The following is a 12119-nucleotide window of genomic DNA, read 5'->3' as shown; positions in this document are numbered from 1 at the left end:
TCCCTACAAGCCATACGCAGACCTGCTCTTTGCAGCAGAAATGGGAAGGAGGACCAGAATCCTAGAAGCCCCACTGGAATCAAACTCAGGTCACCTGGAGGGGCAGGGATAAGGTCAGGCAGTAAGGCCGCCGCCAGATTTCTCCGCAGCTAAGCTCAGTCCTGCGGAAGCCTTCTCTCCGCAGCGCTCCAGGAGTTGTCGGTGAGAGCCGAGAATCTCCTGCTTGGCCAAGTTGTCACTTAGGTACAAAGGCAAGAGAGGGATGCATTTTTGAATGCATCTGTGACATCTGTGGGCTCTTCTTGAAACCAAAGTGTGACATCCGTGGGCTCTTCTTGAAACCAAAGACTTGATTTTGAGATTTCTTTACCCAGGAATTAATAGAGATGCTGCAATGAGTATTATGTCTATTTCAATATAAAGTCTAAACAGTTGTGAGAATTAGGATTACAGAAGAAAATGCAAATGTTTTATGTCTTCCTAGTGGATCATTAATAATCTAATGTATATGACATCATTAAGGAAAATTCATAGCAGGAGAGGGTGTGGGAGAAGTTTAGGGATGTGGATTTCCTCCTATTTCATAGCCAGCAGTAAAAGATACTAAAATGAATACATTAAGCAACAGATGCTTCAATTATATGATAAGTATAGTTTGAAAGTACAAAGATAACCAGTAGAAAAACTTAAAACACATTGTAACAAATCAACATTTTCAAGTGGAGCATAGAGCGCATTAGGCGGACAAATACGTGCATTTATTTCTCTTAAAGTCGATCGTTAACAGACCCTGTCTAATGTTAGTAATGCATGGAACAGAGTTTGAGTATAGAATACACTTATAAAGGTAAGCAGAGGGCATCTAACAAATTGACTCTAACACCTCCAAAGTGTCAGGAGCAAAAAAAAAAACCCAAGGAAAACAGACCGTATAGCGAAATACTGTTGATGCTGTGTGAGTGAGGTATGGGGTAGGAGGAAGAGAGACTCACTTTTCCTTTTGTTCCTTCTCCCCTTTGTCCTGTAGAATTGGATTTCTCATTTTATTTTTTAATATGGTGGACCTGTTTTATACTTTTAAAAAAATGAATAGAGAATATTTGTTCCGGTCTTCAAATTTCAGATTTGCCTTCATGATTCTATTGTTCTTTAAATGCAAAACTTCTGGCCTCTTTGCCAGATTTTAGAAGATGAAGCACCAGATTCATATGTGAGAACTGATTATAGAACCCAAGGTCTGCTTTGGTCATTGTGACTGTATCTTTATTGAAAAGGAAAGTTGTTTTGGGACTACAATAGTGAACAGAGATAAACTGTCTCATATTTAATTAAACTTTCAAGCTGTGTTTGATTAAAACTACCCTGATAAGAACTATATGTTGAAACAGGGCAGACATTTCAGATTAACTTTGTAATAAGTTAAAAACAGGTCAAAAGACAGGAAATGAAAACTGGAGTTGAGCAAGGAAAATCTCAGAGTCAAAAAAGTTCATGAAAAGTTCTTCCAGAGTGAGCGTTCTTAAAAATCTTGATTAAGCCCTTCAAAAGAGGGTACATCACGACTGAGCAAGATGTGCCCAAAGTACAAGAAATGAGAAAGAACATTTGGAGTCAACATGTTTGCCTCTGACGTGCGATTTTGCTCCAGTTGTTTCCGAGAGCACTGTGTGTGGAGACTAGAAATTTGTAAGTGTTACTACTGTTTCTAACACCTTGTCGGGAGACTTCTTTCACTGTTCCGTTGACATGGGTCCCTTTTCAATATAGAGCAACATGCAACCTAGTTCTTTATGCTTGAGTTTCTCAGTGACTTTTAGATAGTCAGTTCCCAGACTTGGGGATCTCCCAGTCTTACACATTTTTCTTTTAATTGGAGGACTACCATAGTGGCTGTCCCCATCGTTTCAAGAAAGCAGGACCGAATTTTTTGAACCAGTTTTGCCATCCTGTTGTGTTTCTCGCTGAATTAGAAATTTTTTGAAGAGTTAAAAAAAGAAGAAATAAAGAAGGACCATTCTAAAGTACACTTTTTGTTAAAGTATGGCATAGAGACAGAAAAATGCACAACTCAACGAATTTTCACAAAGTCAGCACGCACGTGTGCTAGCGCCCAGAACAGAACAAGAAAGAGGACAGTCCGAGCCACCAGAAGTGCCTCATGCCTCCTTGGGTCCACTCACCAGCCCAGATATTGTTTGTCCTGGCTTCAGACAACACAGATAATGTTATTAAACTTTATATTAATAGAGTCATAGAGCAGGTGTTCTTTTATATCTAGTTTCTTTCACTCAGCGTTATGTTTGTGAGTTTCCTTCATGTAGGGTTGTCTTCCTTCTTTCTCAAATCTGTGGAATTCCATTGAATGAATACACCACAGATTACCTAGCCCTTCAGTTGTTCATGGGCATTTGAGTAATTTCCAAACAAGAGCTATTACAAACAGTGTTGATATCAACATTCTACTCTGTGCCATTTGGTGACTGTATCTGTCTATTTATGTTGAGTACATTTCTGAAAGTCTAATTGTTGGACCAAACGGAATTTCTTGTACACTCAGCTTTAATGCTGACTTCCAGTTTTCCAATGTGTTTGCACCAATTTATAGTCCCACCAGCAGCGTATGTGAGTTGCTCCTGCATCTCTCCTCCACCCTTGTCGATGGGTATCTTTTTCTTTGTAGTCATTCTGATGGGTGCATAGCAGTACCCCACTGTGATCTTTTGGTTGCATTTCCAATGAAGGCATTTTAACAGCAAAATTAGAGACTATAAATGCAGAAAAAGATGTAATCCTTTCTCAAAGAGAAAAGTTGGCCATTTTTGTTGACCTGTAGATTTTTAAACACATACTGAAAATATGAATGACAACATAATCATTTCCTTTCACTTTGTAACATGGACCTTTGTTGCTTTCTTGACATACCTGTGTTAAACTGGGGCTTTCAGTTGAATAGTTCAACATAAACCCAAGTAGTGAAGCCTGGGTATTCAGTTGGTTCTGGTGTTTCTGCTGTGTTCCAGTCATAACTGAAAATGAAGTGAATAGCTGTATGCTGGTTCTCTCAATCTAGAATATTCCGGCCAGACGAAGAGAAGCCCATACACCAGAGGCTTTCTGCAAGGCCGGGAAGAAACTGTGAGTTGGCTGGCTAGGCAGGATCAGAGAAAGAGTGGTCCACCAGACACACTTCACTGTGTGCAGGCTCCGAGAGGAGATGCTGCACTGACCTGGACCCGCTGGACCGAGACAGAAAAGTGTCTCAGATGCAGCTGTTTCTGGTGAAGTGCCTGCCATTGACTGACGTGAGTCCACAGGGTGGCTTTCAGATACAATGGCTCTGGCTGACTCTAGAAGCTGTTTTCATCACTCAGGCACTGCTCTCTCTGCATGGGGTTGCTCAATCTTCGCTCATCACTTCACTGCTTTGGCTTCGTGTTTTAGCCTTCCATTAGACAGGCTTCCCAGCAGAGCGACTTCTGCCTTGCGGAAGGCTCAGCCAGCCCTGCTGGACTCACCAGCTGAAGCTCAGTCTTTGGGCTGCTCATCAGAAAGTTGTGTAGAGACAAGTTTGCCATGAAGTTAATGACCCTCAAGGTCGAGAGCTTTTCACTTGTGCAGACCCTTTATGAGAGACTCCATAGTTTTTTATTTTGTATTCGTAATTTGGTATTTTTGCTCTTAAAGCAGTCCCACCCCAAATTGTATAAACTTGAGGTCCCCCAAAACCTGGATAAGCATCTGGCTTTGAATGTCTCACCTCTTGTTTGATTTGTTTTTCCCTGTGGCCGAGAATTGGGAGTTCACATACTCTACGAGTTCTTAGCACTGGAACGCTGCAATTAGTTGTGAAGTGGTTTTCTGGTTAATGAGAAAAGCAGCCACTGTTCACTGAGTGCTCATTTTGTGGTAGGGGCTGCTCTCAACAGGATTTCATTGATTGAACATGTCTCTTGTAAGACAAAGACACTATTATTATCCTCACTTTTTGAAGGAGGGAACTGAACCTCAGAGGGGAAATAACTTTCCAAGGTCACATTTCTACAAAGTGGCAGTGCCAGCACACTTGGCTTTTTCTAGTCACTATTAGAATGTTAAATTGATCTGTGCACCAGAAATTCATGCAACATTGTGAACTGACTATACTTCAATAACAAAAAAATAAATGCACTATCCAAAAAATATTTAATTGATTTTGTATCTCAAACCCACTTAAAAGCACAAATTCACCAATATCCCCAATATTGTTTTCACTTGCCTAACAGATGGTTGGGAGAGAATTGTGTCTAAGCTAAGTTCATCTCATCCAGCCTGTGTTCTCTGATGAGTCCCCTAGAAAAGGCAATTTGTTCCCACGTGGACATCAGACATTTTCCCATGGGAGACAAAATGTAAGAACTGCTGGACTGGCGCACCTGCCTGCCAGGCTTCAGAGGGGACAGGCGGGGCCGCCCTGGGAAGTGGGAGACTGGCTTGCAGCTGGATGCTGTGTCAGCTCCATGCTTTGCCTCTAACTCAGTTGATCTCAGAGGCAACCTACAGATCTTGACAAGTGTCGAAAAAAATGGCTACGTGAAAGCATGAACCAAGCTGAAGTCATTTCTTCGGTTTCAATTGTCTTTCCCACTTGATTCAGTTCTGCCAAAGATTTTTTATCATTGGACACTCTAGAGTTATCTTGGGTTTTGGGTTTGGACCAAAATGTTAGTCCTTTGTGACTTAATGAAACACTTTGCTGGTTTTCTAGACCCAGATCAGACACTGTTCCTAATAGTTTAGGCCTTTAAAAATTTTAGCACACTGTGATTTTTTTTTCAAGTATCTGTATGATCACTAATATAAATCTTTCTGCTAAAGATCACATTAAATGATCCAAAAGAATTCTGACCAGAACTATAAAATCTATCCGTTGATGTCAAGTCACAGAGTCAGACGGCATTGCCTTTTTCTTCTCCCTATTGAAGGAACAGGGATTAAAATCTAGGGAGATTAAAGATGGTTGGGAAGAGTATTACCAAATCGCACTTTAATATGTGCAATTTCTACATATGATGGGCTTCAAACTTTGGCTTTTCCTTGATATTTACACCTGGATTTAATGTACATGAAAGAAAAAGCCATTTGGAAAGCTTACAGTATGGGTAGTATGATGTTTTCCCTCTAAAGGAGAGGTAATGGAATATTTTTCCTTCCTGGTAATTCAGTGTCTCCTTAGCCCACTGCAGATATGTTTTCTGCACTAGGTTTGCTTCTGCAATGTTCTAATACTCTTGCGTCACTACTTTAAATACTCCTGCAAGCGCTTCCATATGTATTTGAAGCATATTTTACAACTTTCGGAGTGGCTGCAAAGTTTTAATAAATGTGTTGTAAAAGGCAAGCTTTATTTTACTAGGAACGTGGGGAAAGTGGAATAAATGAGTGAGTTTTCTTCCTCCAGAATAAAAGACATATTTTCAAGACAAATGTGGATAGATGAACTATTTGACTCTCCTCCAGTTTTCTTTTGGAGTAAGACTATAATTTCCTCTATTAGAAAGGAATTTCATATTAGTTCTGTGTGTTTAGTGTATTAGGTAGCAAAATCAAAACCACTATTTAAAAAAAGTGGCAGAGAGGAAAGATTCTTGGCATTAGAGTCATTATTTGAATATGAATTATCTGTGTGTTGTGTGTCATTTAAGTCTCTTTCCTTTTGAACATCCTCAAACAGAATAAAGCCAGAAATAGCTATCCTATCTGAAAGCTGTTACAGCTTAATAAACTTTTTTTTTATTGAAGTCTAGTCAGTTTACAATTTTGTGTGAATTTTTGGTGTACAGCATGATAGTTCAATCATACATATACATACAAAAGTTACCATTACTCATTGTTATTTTCATGACCATTAATTATCTTTTAATTTCAAAGGAAAAAAATAATTCAACTTCTCTAACCTAGGAAAGAGATGTAAATCCAGAATATATAAGTAACTCCTATAATTCAACGACAAAAACCTAAACAACCTGATTAAAACATGAGCCAAGAACTTGAAAAGACATTTCCCTAAAGAAGATGAACAAATGGTCAATAAGCATATGGAAAGAGTTTCAACATCACTAACATTAGGGAAATGCAAATCAAAATCGCAGTGTGATACCACTTCACACCCATTAAATCCACTATCATTAAAAAAAAAAAAGACCTTTGGTGAGGATGTGGAGCAGTTGGAACCCTTGTGCATTGTTGGTGGGAATGTAAAGTGATGCAATCTCTGTGGAAAATGGTATGACCATTCCTCAAAAATTAAACATAGAATTGCCATATAATCCAGCATTTCCGTTTCTGGGTATATACCCAAAAAATTGAAAGCAGAGATTCAAACTGATACTTGAACACCCATGTTTTTACCCATGTTCATAGCAGCGTCATTCACAATAGGCAACAGGTGATAGCTACCCAAGTGTCCGTTGACAGATGAATGGGTAAACAAAATATGATATGTTTGTCCACAATGGAATATTATTCAGGCTTTAAAAGGAAGGAAGTCCAGTGGTATGTTTATTCACAGTGGTATATTTTTAGGCTTAAAAAGGAAGGAAATTCTCACGGATGCTACAGCATGGTTGCAACTTGAAGACGTTATGCTATGTGAATGTCGTAGGTGAACAAATATTGTATGATTCCACTAATATGAGGTACCTAGAGAAATTCATAGAAACAGGAAATAGAATAGTGGTTGCCAGGGGCTGAGGAGAGGGAGGAATGAGGAATTAGTGTTTATTGGGTTCAGAGTTTCAGTTTGGAAAGATGAAAAATTTCTGGACATGGGTAGTGGTGATGATTGCACAACACTGTCAGTGTACTTGTGCCACAGAATTGTACACTTAAAATTGGTTCACATTACATATATTCTACCACAGTTACCCAAAAAGAGATTGAGATGTTCATCTTAATATTCATTCCCAACTATTTCATCTTGGGTGGTTTCGAAGAGATAACACCAAGATTTTAACTTTGATTTCCTCGAAAAGCTCAACAAACAGAGTCTTTTAGTAGCAGCTCTGCTACCAAAGAGAAAAGGATATGGGGAGGTTTTGTGCTGTGAGAGTGGTTCTCTACACACTACTGGTATATGAATTATGTCTCAGTAAAACCGTTATTTTAACAATACATATAACCTTTAAAATATGTTATTACTTTGTGTGCAGATGTCCTTTCAATTTATATAAATACCTTTGGACTTTTTTTTAAACAACAGCCATGTGTGGCTAGTGACCACTATATTGTACAGTGCAGATGTAGAGCATTTCCATCATCTCAGTAGGTTCCGTTGGGCAGCAGTGCTCAAGAGAAAAACTCTACTTTTCAGATAATAGGTTCTTAGAATTACTATCCCTCTCTACTCTCCACATTTCCATTCTTGACTTCATTGTCAAGCATATACATTTGTTGAAATCTCTGTTGTGAAATCATCTATAAGGCTCATTTCAGCTCTAATAAAATTCCTCCAGAAATCTCTGGGGGAAAGATATTTCTGTTACCCCCCATCCATTTCTCCAACTCTGAATATTTCTTTTTTTTTTTTTTTAATTTTCCTTGGAAATACTGGATATTTCAAACTTGAGGTATTGAGGTTAGAAACAACTCATTTCATCCCAGTAACTGACCATGTTTAAATTTGACAAATGAACATTCTGATGATTTAAATGTCTGCTGTCTTTTGTCTATAGGTCAGTTTAGGTGATTGCTTGTGAGATTTTGACCATATTCAGGTTGTTTCAAACCATGACCATACAGGCAGTCTCTTCGGTTAAAATGAAGTCGTGATGGTCTCTGTAGCCAGCTCTGGCAAGAGAAAGAGAACACTGAGTAACTGCCTCTTTAGGTCTCAATACTCCACTGAATTAAAAATATCTCTAAGTTAATATTGACTTCTTCATTCTGGCTTATTGATTTTTGAAGATATACAAAATTTTAATATCTTTAAAGACTCACTCTTAGCTATGAAAAGACATGGAGGAATCTTAAATGCATATTGCTGAGCAAAAGAAGCCAACCTGAAAAAGCCACATACGGTAGGATTGCAGCTATATTATATTCTAGAAAAGGCAGAGCTGTAGAGACAGTAAAAAGATTGGTGTTTTGGGGGCAGGGAAAGATGAATAGGTGGAGCAGAGGGGATTTTTAGGGCAGTGAACCTATTCTATAATGGTAGATATATGCCAATATACATTTTTCAAAACCTATAGAATGTGTAGCACAAAGAATGAACCCTGATGTTAATTTCAACATTTGATAATGATGTATCAGTGTGGGTTTGTTAGTTACAACAACCGTACCACTAGTGCAGGATGCTGATGATGGGGGAGCCTCTTCATGGTGGGGAGAGGTACATGAGAACTCTGGATTTTTCATTCAATTTACTAGGAACCTAAAATGCTCTAAACAATAAAATTTTTAATTTAAAAAACTCACTCATACAATTAAAAAGTCCTAATGCATTGTAACTGAATATGCAATTATTTGTTCCTATTCAACTTAGTAGCAATTTAGTGTGATGCAGATGCTGAATTTTACTCTCCTGTATTTTTTCTACCTTTTTTTTTTTTAATGTTTGCATTGTAATTAGGGTTTCTGGGGTTATGAAGTAAATCAGCAGATACTATTTCCAGTAATAGACTTTGGAAAACTGTATGTCATGTCATTGACATAAAATTATAAAAATTATTAATGTTTTTATTGAAAGAATTAGCTCTTAAGTATTTTAAATTCCTCAACTATATTCAAAGGGCAAAAACAAGCAGCAACAAACATATATGGAATGTGGTCTGTGTGCCAGGCCTGCAAAAGAACTCTACATGTAATAACTCATTTATTTAATCCTTGCAACTCTATGAAATAGGCACTATTATCCTCATCATACGGGCAAATGTATAAATGGAGTATAATCTCTAGCATTTGTGGTCTGAACTCCAAATGTGTTCAGATCAGATGTGGATCCAGGTTACCCACATCCAGAACTGCAGGACCTGGCATTGAATGGTATCTATCTATCTTTGGTCACAGCAAATGGGAAACTGAATGAAATTGTAGATGATGCAGTTTTGATAGTCTTGCAGGATTGGGGGCAAAGAATGAAAACAAATATACTTTAGCACCAGATGTGAGAAACCTGAACCAAAAAAAGCAGCTCTCAGGGAAGATCTTCTGGAGGCACAATTTTTCTGTCCTAAGCTTCTGGGGCTTTTTTCTCTGATTTTTTTTTTAATGTCTTTATTGAGGGATAATTTACATACTGTACTGTCCACCCACTTTAAGTGTATAAGTCAGTGACTTTTGGTAAATTTACTGAGTTGTGCAAACATCCTTCTGCTCATTTACAATTCATCCCTGTTCCCATCTCTAGCCGCTGGCAACCACTACTCTACTTGCTGTGTCTATAGATTTGCCTTTTCTGAACATTTCATATAAATGGAGTCACACAAGATGTTTTCTTTAGTGACTGCCTTCTTTCACTTAGTGTGATGTTTTTGAGGTTCATCTGTGCTACAGCATGTATCAGCACCTAGTTCTTTTATGTTGCTGAATTGTATTCCATTGAATGGATATACCACAGTCTGTCGATCCATTCTTCGGTTTATAAATACGTGTGTTCTTTCCATATTTTTGGCTATAACTAATAATATAGGTGTATAAACTTTCTAGTGTTTTCTCAAGTTACACAGTCCACACATAACTTTATATTTGTCTGACAAACTTCTCCCTGCCCCTACACCTTCCACATATAGACAAGGAATAAGTTGTGACCCCAAGAACAACAGAAATATCTCCTACCTGGAGAAAGTGACTCGTGAGTAAAAGTTCAGGGCTCTTAGATGCTACATTCCAAAGGTTTATGCAGTTGAAAAAGTGACTGTCTTAAGTTGCATACTGTTCTGTGCTCTTTGGTGACAGAGGAAATATGGTGGTTCCTTTATTGGTGTCTTCGTGTCTCCATTTGACAGGATTGTCCAGTAAAGACACTCATCTTGCCATCCTTGTGACTTGTCATTGCCTTGGACTTTATAATGCTGTCTGAAGACCCCCAAATCTCAGTTCTTAAGATGGTTTTATTCATCCTTTGTAAATCCCTTTGTTTGATAATTAACTTTAGCATGCAGTCACTGGGAGCTTCTGAGGGAAGTCTTTACTTATTACAATTTAAATTTAAAGAGAAAAAATTGTGAAACATAGAGAAAGAGTGTGCAATTAGAGTTCTCAGTGCAGGAAAGGGGTAGCTTCAAAAATTCGGTGTTGGAACACGTAGAGAGCATCTACTCAAAATATTCAAAATGCAGATATCTCTTGCTTGCTCTGTTTTTTAGGATTTGATTTTTGCCTCATCACATGTGTCACTCCTCATGACTTTTAACTGGGTTTCCACATAGACATTACTTCTCTAACTTCAACAGTATTGTAACATGGGCCGAAAAGCTTCCCCTGGAGGGAACCTTTGCCTTTTACATTTAAACAAGGGTACAGCATGCTGGAAGCTATCATCAATGCTAAATGGAGACCACGTGACGTATGTTTCCATGATGTTGCAAGTGTGATCACTGGCATATCTATTAATAGCCCAGAGTTGATTTCTGACCTTGGATTTGTTAAATAAAAGGAGCTATAAAAATAGAGATGAATATAATGAATAAGAAAGGAAATCTAGGGTATATTCCCCACTTCACAATTTTTTTCTTATTAATATTTAGCATATTGTGTGTAAGGGGGTACACATGTGTATGTTAATTAGTATTTTCTGTGTCAACCATTGCAGAATGTAAATTTTACTTTCAGGGTTATCTGATTGGAAATATGAAATCTTGTAGAGCTCATTATTCTCATCTTTCCACTCTTTTGTTTGTTTACAAAAAAACCATTGCTGTGTTCTCAGCAAAGTGCATCAGTTCTGCTGGGGGGCAGAGCGAGGAGGGAGGCAGTTTTGTTACTTCTCATGTTTATGCAGTTGGCGATTGTCCGTCTACTGGGGGACCAGGCTGTAGACCCCATTATCTCTCATGTGACATGGAAGTCTCCACTTCATCTAGTGATGACCACAATAGATGTTTCAGACCAGGGCCTCCATCAAGCCTGTTGAGGCTGCCCCTTCTGAGATTTAAGTTTAGACTTAATGCTACTTTTCAGTATTTCAATAATGTACTTTGATTGTTCAAAGTACTTTTATTTTTCTTTTCTTTTCTTTTTCTGACAGGCTAATCAGAATGTTGAAAAATAGCTGTCTCAGTATGTACCTTACCACTAACTCTTGATCTTTAAAGCACTTGGATATTTTAGATGTGTACCCAATTAAATCGTATCAACCAGTTATGCCACAAGTGTGAAGAAATTAATGGATTAAGGGGCATCAAGACCAAATTCCAATAACTGCAAAATTTTGCAAATGATTGGCTTGCTCAGTGATTTGAGGTGAGAAAAATACATAGTTCATTAGAACATATGGGGTTGGTTTAATGGAGGGTAATTGTCCATGTGTACACACCAGGGCAAGCCCAGTGCTTTCCACTTCATTTTCTATACCAAGACTAAACAGGTAGAAAAAAATGAAGAAAAAGAAAGATTTCTGTGTCACACAGTGTCCGAATCTGAACAAGTATAAGTCGCTGTTGGTCACCAATATTCTGTGTCATTAAGAGTAGTTGCAAAAAAAAAAAAAAAAAAAAAGAAGTCGCATTTGTCAATTCCATGTCAGTAAAGGTGGGAGGGTGGAGATTAGTCGTCATGTAAGCCACCTGATAAAAATTCCTTTTCATCCTCTCACAAGTACTATATTCTCATCATGTTCTGGTTGATTCCTGATGTTTCTTTACTAGTATAAGCTGGTTGTTTACCAGATGCTGTGTCCACGAGCATGTTCCTCCATGGACAAGGTGACCACATGTTTTGAAAACTATTTCAAGAAATAAGGATATTTAAGAATTAGTTTGTACTGAGGCAATAGCATTTTTTTTTCTGATAGTTAAACAGTTCTGCTTTATATATTCATTTCTTTCTCTAGCCATTTCAGGAAAACAGTGACATCTGTGGCTTTTTTGTGTTTCGTGACTCTTTTGCTAAAGACTCAAGTCAGGGAAAGAAGAGAACAGTAA

At 38.0% G+C, this 12119-nt stretch overlaps 1 protein-coding gene across 3 annotated transcripts in view; it reads left to right on the top strand.

Annotated features, from left to right (window-relative positions):
- FRMPD4 (FERM and PDZ domain containing 4) overlaps positions 1 to 12119 on the top strand; it is a 489692-nt gene that overhangs the window by 183855 nt on the left and 293718 nt on the right. The gene's annotated exons all lie outside the window — the stretch shown is intronic.

The sequence above is a fragment of the Camelus dromedarius genome, chromosome X (assembly GCF_036321535.1).
Source record: "Camelus dromedarius isolate mCamDro1 chromosome X, mCamDro1.pat, whole genome shotgun sequence".
NCBI classification, from domain to species: Eukaryota; Metazoa; Chordata; class Mammalia; order Artiodactyla; family Camelidae; genus Camelus; species Camelus dromedarius.
The sequence above is the reverse complement of the archived record's forward strand: the minus strand, read 5'-3'. Positions and strand labels throughout refer to the sequence as shown.